The sequence below is a fragment of the Saimiri boliviensis genome, chromosome 18, assembly GCF_048565385.1.
Source record: "Saimiri boliviensis isolate mSaiBol1 chromosome 18, mSaiBol1.pri, whole genome shotgun sequence".
NCBI classification, from domain to species: domain Eukaryota; kingdom Metazoa; phylum Chordata; class Mammalia; order Primates; family Cebidae; genus Saimiri; species Saimiri boliviensis.
Genome location: NC_133466.1, coordinates 1,795,755 through 1,802,721, shown reverse-complemented (window position 1 = coordinate 1,802,721; position 6,967 = coordinate 1,795,755).

Below are 6,967 nucleotides of genomic sequence, written 5' to 3'. Positions count from 1 at the left end.
TCAGGCCACTTCCGAAACGGCCAAAACGCGTTTGCAGGTGGAACCTGAGCACAGGCCGCGCGCTTGGAGCCCCGCGGGGCCGGGGCCGCCCGCTCCCTCGCCCGCGGCTGCTTTCTCGGTCGGGACTCGCCGGTGCCGGGGACGGAACCTCCGCCTTCCTAGTTCGTGACCCTCGTGGGTTCGCTTCTCCTTTGTCCTGCTCTGCTCGGACCGGAGACGGGAAACCGTGGCCGCCGCACCCTCTGACGTGTGCACTGGACCCTCCCCACAACATGCCCTGCCCGTCGTCAGACAGACGCTGTGGCTGTGACCGTGCGCCCGCCTCGTGGGAGGGACGCCGCGGTCGTGCTGAAAGCCCCTCGGCCTCTGCCTCCTGAGGGTCCCTTCCCTCCCGCTTCCCAGGGCGGACTCCACTCCTCTAGAGTTGGTGTTTCTGGGTGGCTCAGCCTCCAGCCGACTGTGAATCAGTCCCCCCGAGTTAGAGTCTGACCCTTTGGTCATTTGAGGTTGGGATTTTGGCGCGTGCAGATGGGCCCAAAGCCAGCCTCCTGGGATCGGTGCCACTGCTCTGGCAGCCGGAGCGCTGGCACCCACGGAGCGGCCTTGGCTCACCCGACCTCCTGGGAACACGTCGGCGTCTCTGGCAGCCTCCCAGGGCTGAGGTTCAGACTGTTCCGCCTCCCCAGGTCCACAGCTGTGGGACTGGAGTTGAAAGTTCGTTTTAAGGCAGGAGTTTCATTTGTTATTTCTCCAAAGAGTTAGCTGTTTGCAGGTGCGTGGTTTCACTTTATTTCCGGGTTGAGGTTTCGTGTGTCTTACTTGCTAAAGTTCGAAACCTTTTTTCTCCGTCAAATTTGGACAAGGAGAAGGCAGTTTTTCTTTGAAAAGAAGCAGCGAATCGTGGCTTAAGCAAAACGTGTCATCTTTAAGATTGGCCAGGTTCCGGAGCTGAGTTCAATTGACATGTTTAAACTTTCTTCTTGAGTAACCAGAATTTCCCTTACAGTCTTTTGTCACTTAAGAGAACTCATAAACAATGGTCCATCCAAAACCAAGTCTTTCTCCAGGAAGGGCCCACCTTTGGAAACTCCAGCTGGATTCCTGTGCAGTACTTACGGCGCCACCTCTTGTCATTATTTAGAAAAATGGTGTCATATAACTTGAGAAAAAACATTTCAGTGACCAAAACCGGGTCCCTTGAAATACCAAGCTAATTTACTTGTTTGCCTAATTGGAAAACGCTCGCTTGAGGATAAAGCAGTTTTGGGGAGAGGTTTTTTTTTTTTTTTTTAATGGTATTTGGAAGCATCCAAAAGAAGTTCCAATAGAGGTATTTCTTTACGAGAGAAAAACAAACAAAAAATATCAAATCATTTCTGAATTTAAAAAGACTGCTGAAATTTCTCCCCCTCCTCCCTCAGCTCCTCCTTCTCTTTATCCTTTGTTGTCTGAACTACCTGGCTCAGACCCCACCTTTCTTCCACCTCCTCCTCCTCCTCCTGTTCTGGGGCCATTTCTCAAACAGCCAGTGTCTGACAGGGGCCAACCACGTACCCTGGTTCATCGGTTATGATCAAAGGTAAGACTTACAAATATAATCAAGGAATTTCCTGATGCTCACCAGGACCCTACTTGTTTTCCCAGAGAATTCAAATACCTGAGTGTGTGACCCTGGCTCTACTGTGGGAAAAATAAAAATTACTTTAAATAGAGAGTTAACACAGTTCTTGTTGCTGACACAAGGGCCTGCTGATACAGCAGTTGTGCTGCCTGTACTAAATCCCACCTTGTTAGGAGGTTCCATTCCTTGGAGTCAAGAAAAAAAAAATTCAAAGGGTAGGGGTCACTAATCCTCCTGTAATGGCACATAAATCTCAGCCTATAGCTTTTAAACTCAGTCCTTTACAGGGCACTCACATTTTCCTTCTGGTTCTATCAGCTGCCATCCATCTTATAAAAAGAGACTTCTTAGAATTATAATAACTATATTTCTTTCTCCCAAAGGGGGAAAATGTATTTAGAATTAGCTGAGAAAGCTGAGTTACTAGACATAAAAAATGTTCCAGAATCTAACTCAATTGCAATCCATATTGCCCTAGAAGACACTAAATTACTGAATAATGAAGAATTACAAAACTTACTAAAGGCAATACTTGATCAAATATGGTCCGAGTCTTCCACTGATATTGGAAGAATCCTCTTGGCTACCCCAATCAAAGTCCTTGACCATAGTGGACTTCCGTAGCATGTCTTTTAGGAGTTCCTGTGGATGAAAGTGTTGGCTTCTCTTTACCTTTACTTGGGAAGGCAGACAATATACACAGACAGCCATGCCCAGGGCTACACTGAGAGCCCAACTTAGGCAAAAACAGTTCTCTTAGATATTGACTTGTTCTTAAAAATTTTTTTAATACAGTACATGGGCAGTTTACTCCTTTGCTCAGAAGATAAGCAAGCTTTTACAGAATGTTGGAAACAGATGCTGGGTGCCACAGAGAAAAATCAGCACTAAGACAAAGGATCTCTCAGCAAGGTAATTTTACTTTCTGTAGAAAGGTGTTCCTGTTAGCCATCTTGCCATGGGAATACAATAAACAAAGGAAATGCAGACATAGTTATCTTTTATGCATTTGGGGTTGTCTTTACTGCTGTGTCTGACCTCCATTGGCTAGAGCCAGACCTCATAATCTAAAACGGAACCCAACCGGCTAACACTTAAAACTTTCTTGAATAGGTAAAAGCAATGGAAAACAAAAAGGAAGTCCAAATAAGGAAGGGACAGGAAGCTGCCTGCGAAAGGACTTAGAAAACTAGTCACATAAATATTCTGGTTAAAGTACAAGGACATAGAATGTACTTATTCCTTTATATCTAACAGCTAGATAGGATCGTGCCTAACGAAGAGTTACTAGTAAAAGGCAAGAAGACTATGAAGAAGTCTTTCTTCAAAGGGCATTGCCACTTGTGAGCTGTGGCTATAAAGAGACTTATTTCTGACATTTATTATTATTATTTAACAAGAAAGGAAACTTTGAAGAGGAACTTTTCTACTTCCCACGTAGAAGATGGGATACATTAATTACAACAGCCCTAAGGTGACATTAAATTTCTAAAGAAACACTTCAGTTTTATAAAAAACAAGTAAAGTACTCGGGCCACTTAATATCTAAAGAAGGACTTTCTATTAATCTAGATTGAAAGAAATTTTAGCTTTCCACCACCAACAACCAAGAAAGAAAAGAGTGTGGGGGACTGGCAGGATATTATAGAAATTGGATCCCAAACTTTTCTTTAAAGCTCAACCATTATATGCTCTCTAAAAACAGGACGTGCCAGGCCCTTTAGAGTCATCAGAATAAAATCCACCAACATTCAAAATGATCAAATGTGACCTTGCTAATTCTCTGCCTTTGGGGCATCCAAATTATAACCTTCCAATTTTAATATTTGTCTAATACATGAAAGTGGTGGAGATGCTTTAGGGGGTCCTAAAACACAAAGATCAAAATAGACTCACAGGCATGCCCCAGCTCACAGCCTATGCGCCTTCCTTATTTGGACTTCCTTTTTGCCTTTTGTTCTCCATTGCTTTTACCTATTCAGGTAAGTTTTAAGTTGTTAGCCAATCAGATTTTAGTTTAGACTGTGAAGTTCAGCTCCAACCAATGGAGATCCGACACAGCAGTAAGGACCCAATGCATAAAGAATAAGTATGCTTGCCTTTCCTTTGTTCATGGTAGTCTCATGGCAAGATGGCTGACAAGGAGTACCCTTTCTGCAGAAAGTAAAATTGCCTTGCTGAGAAAACTTTTTGTCTGAATGCTAATTTTTTCCTTGCAATACCTAGGAACAAGCATTGTGTCTCTAACATTTAGTTTCTAACTTTCTGCCATAACTAGGTATTGAAGGTGTTACTTGACATGTAGAGGCCCCAAACAGATATATACAAAAGGCCTTAAGTCATAGCAAGATGGGTATCTCATTATTAAATAATAAACTTACTTGAGAAAATCTGTATTGTAAAACCATATGGCTTTAGACATACTCACTGAAGCCCAAGGGAAACCTGTGGCTGTCGTAAAACTAAATGCTGTATCTGTATCCCAGATAAATCAAATAACGTTACTGAATTCATGGCTGACATGAAAACCCACATAAACCAACCTTTCAGAGCCAAAACCTCCTCTAAACAACCAGGTAAATAGCTGGTTTCGATCTTGGCAAACTTAGTGACAAAAACTATTAACATATTCTAGAAAGTGCAGTCACTTTTTATATTTCTCCTGTTTGCTCTGGCTCAGCATAAGGAGATAAAGTGGTTGCAAAGGGCCCTTGGTGTCGCTGAGCCACGTCTTTCAGTTTAAGTACTTTACATCTTCATTGGGATCTTCTATTGTATAAAAAGATGTTTAAAAATATATTTGCAGGCTGGGCATGGTGGCTCATGCTTGTAAAAACACTGGGAGGCCAAGGTGGGCGGATCATTTGAGGTCGGAGACCAGCATGGCCAGCATAGTGAAACCCTGTCTCTACTAAAAATCCAAAAATTAGCCAGGTGTGGTGGCGCACACCTGTAGTCTCAGCTACTTGGGAGGCTGAGGCAGGAGAATCTCTTGAACCCATGAGGCAGAGGTTGCAGTCAGTGAGTTGAGATCATACCACTGCATTCCAGCCTGGGCCACAGAGTGAGACTGTATCTCAAAAAAAAAAAAAAAAAAGCCTGGGTGCAGTGGCTCACCCCTATAATCCCAGCACTTTGGGAGGATGAGGCAGGCAGATCACCTGAGGTTGGGAGTTCAAGACCAGCCTAACCAACATGGTAAAACTGCATCTCTACTAAAAATACAAAATTAGCTGGGTAGGGTGACACATGACTGTAATCCCAGCTATTCGGGAGGCTGAGGCAGGAGAATTGCTTGAACCCAGGAGGTAGAGGTTGTGGTGAGCTGAGTTGATGCCATTGCACTCCAGCCTGGGCAACAAGAGTGAAACTCTGCCTCAAAAAAAAATCTGTTTGCAGAAACAGAATCAACACAAGTCTACTTTAGGACTGTGCCCCTAAAACAACCTTTTTTTCATCCTAACAGTACAACCATACAATGCTAATTTAATAGTATTTGAAGGACAGTAGGCGTTTGTAAACATTAACCAAAACTCAGTGAATACCACCACATTTTAAACATTGCCATCACTATGGAATTTTAAAATATTGCCAAGTTTTGGGACAATTTAAGAATGCAGAAATTCAAAAAATGCTTGGTATAATCCAAGTTCCTGTTTTAACCACATAGAAGTCAAGATTTAAGAAGGAGAAACGGGGGGCATTGTGTAATTTAACACGTCTGGAATTCAAAGATATATATATTCAATTGTCAAAGAGCTTTAAGCTCAGAGGAATGACCCAAATGGCACATTATATGGGAAGTACAACTCTAATGACTTTTTAGAGAAACAGAATGATTACTTAGAGCAGTCTGGAGTTAAAAGTGCATATGTCTTTCCATGAAGAAAGATGGTTATGGAATTAAACTGATATCATTGTGATACAATCACAATGGCATCAACTTAGGAGAAGTGACAGCTGAGCCCCAAAGCCATGGAAAGGGCTGTCCACAGGCACAGACAGCCACAGTGGGCTGGAGCCAGAGCCCTCCTGGAGAAATTCCAGGGCCCCCACCTCATTGTGCATGTTGGAGTCACCTGGTGGGGATTTCCACCAGAGTTTTTATTTGGTGATTAAGTATTTGTGCTGTTGAATTTTTTTTTTTTTTTTTTTTTTTTTTTTTTTTTTTTTTTTTGGTCATTATGAGTACATTCCTTAGTAGGTAAAAGAGTTACTTCCAGAGAGGCTGCATAAAGAGTGAAACTGAAACTTCGGGTAACACATTAAACCACCAGATGATTAACACTGGGGAGAACAAAGAGCCCCTGAAGGTCCCAGAGCTTGGACTCACTTTGGAAGGGGTAGACAATGTGGAGCCTGGGTCTGTGGGAGCCCTTAGACAGGCAGGGGTCAGCAGGGTTCTGGGGTGGAGGGAGGCATGCAGGGAGGGAGGGAGGGCTGGGCCACAGGCCAGGGCCCATTTCCCATGACTGGACTAAGCAGTGATGCAGAACCTGCCTCCCCGGTATGTGGGATGACTCCTGCCTCCCCGGTATGTGGGATGACTCCTGTGTGACTGCACGCAGCGCCGTGTGGGGTCTCTTGGGCTCACGGATTTGTCCTTGACCATGACACAGACAGTTCTGGTTGCCCATCCCTTGCAAGGAGTTATGATTCTCAAAGCACTTCCTGTGCCAGCCTCTCCAAATCCTCCCAGGGCCGGGCTTTGGTGATCCCTCCACCTGTACTTTTGATAAGTCAGAACACAGCTTGTTCCAGATCATGCAACCAGTAAGAAGTAGAGCTGGACATGGACTGGAGGCTCACTCTTGGAGTCTGTGCTCCTCCCCATGTCTCAGGAGCTCCCCTCAGTTCCCTGGGACAAGGCTGGAACATCGAAACGACCTTCTGAAAACTGGCAGGAAAATATCAGAAAAACAAAGTGGATTGAGGGCATCTGATGGTTTGTCTTTCTAGAGGCACATCTGGGGTTATCCAGGCCCTTGCTGCAATCACTGAGATGGGTCTCGAGCCAAAGCACGTGTCCTAGGACCCTGGCTCAGGGCCTGTCGCCCATTGCACGGTGATGAGCCAATACACCGAAATAGTAGGAGGTGCAGCAGAGAAAGAGCCTAAGACTCGTGGGGCAGCCAAGCGAGGAGACGGGAGGAAACCTCAAACCCACCTCCCTCGGGGCTTGGGGATGGCGTTTTTCAGGGGTCCAGGCAGGTGATGGGGTCTGAAGTGTGGGGGGTGCTGATTTGTGAGTAAGTGAGGAGTGAAGTCGCGGGACGAGCCACATTCTTGAGCTGAGGCGGTTCCTTCGTGGGGCCTTCAGACCAGTTGGCATCAGCTGTTCTGCCA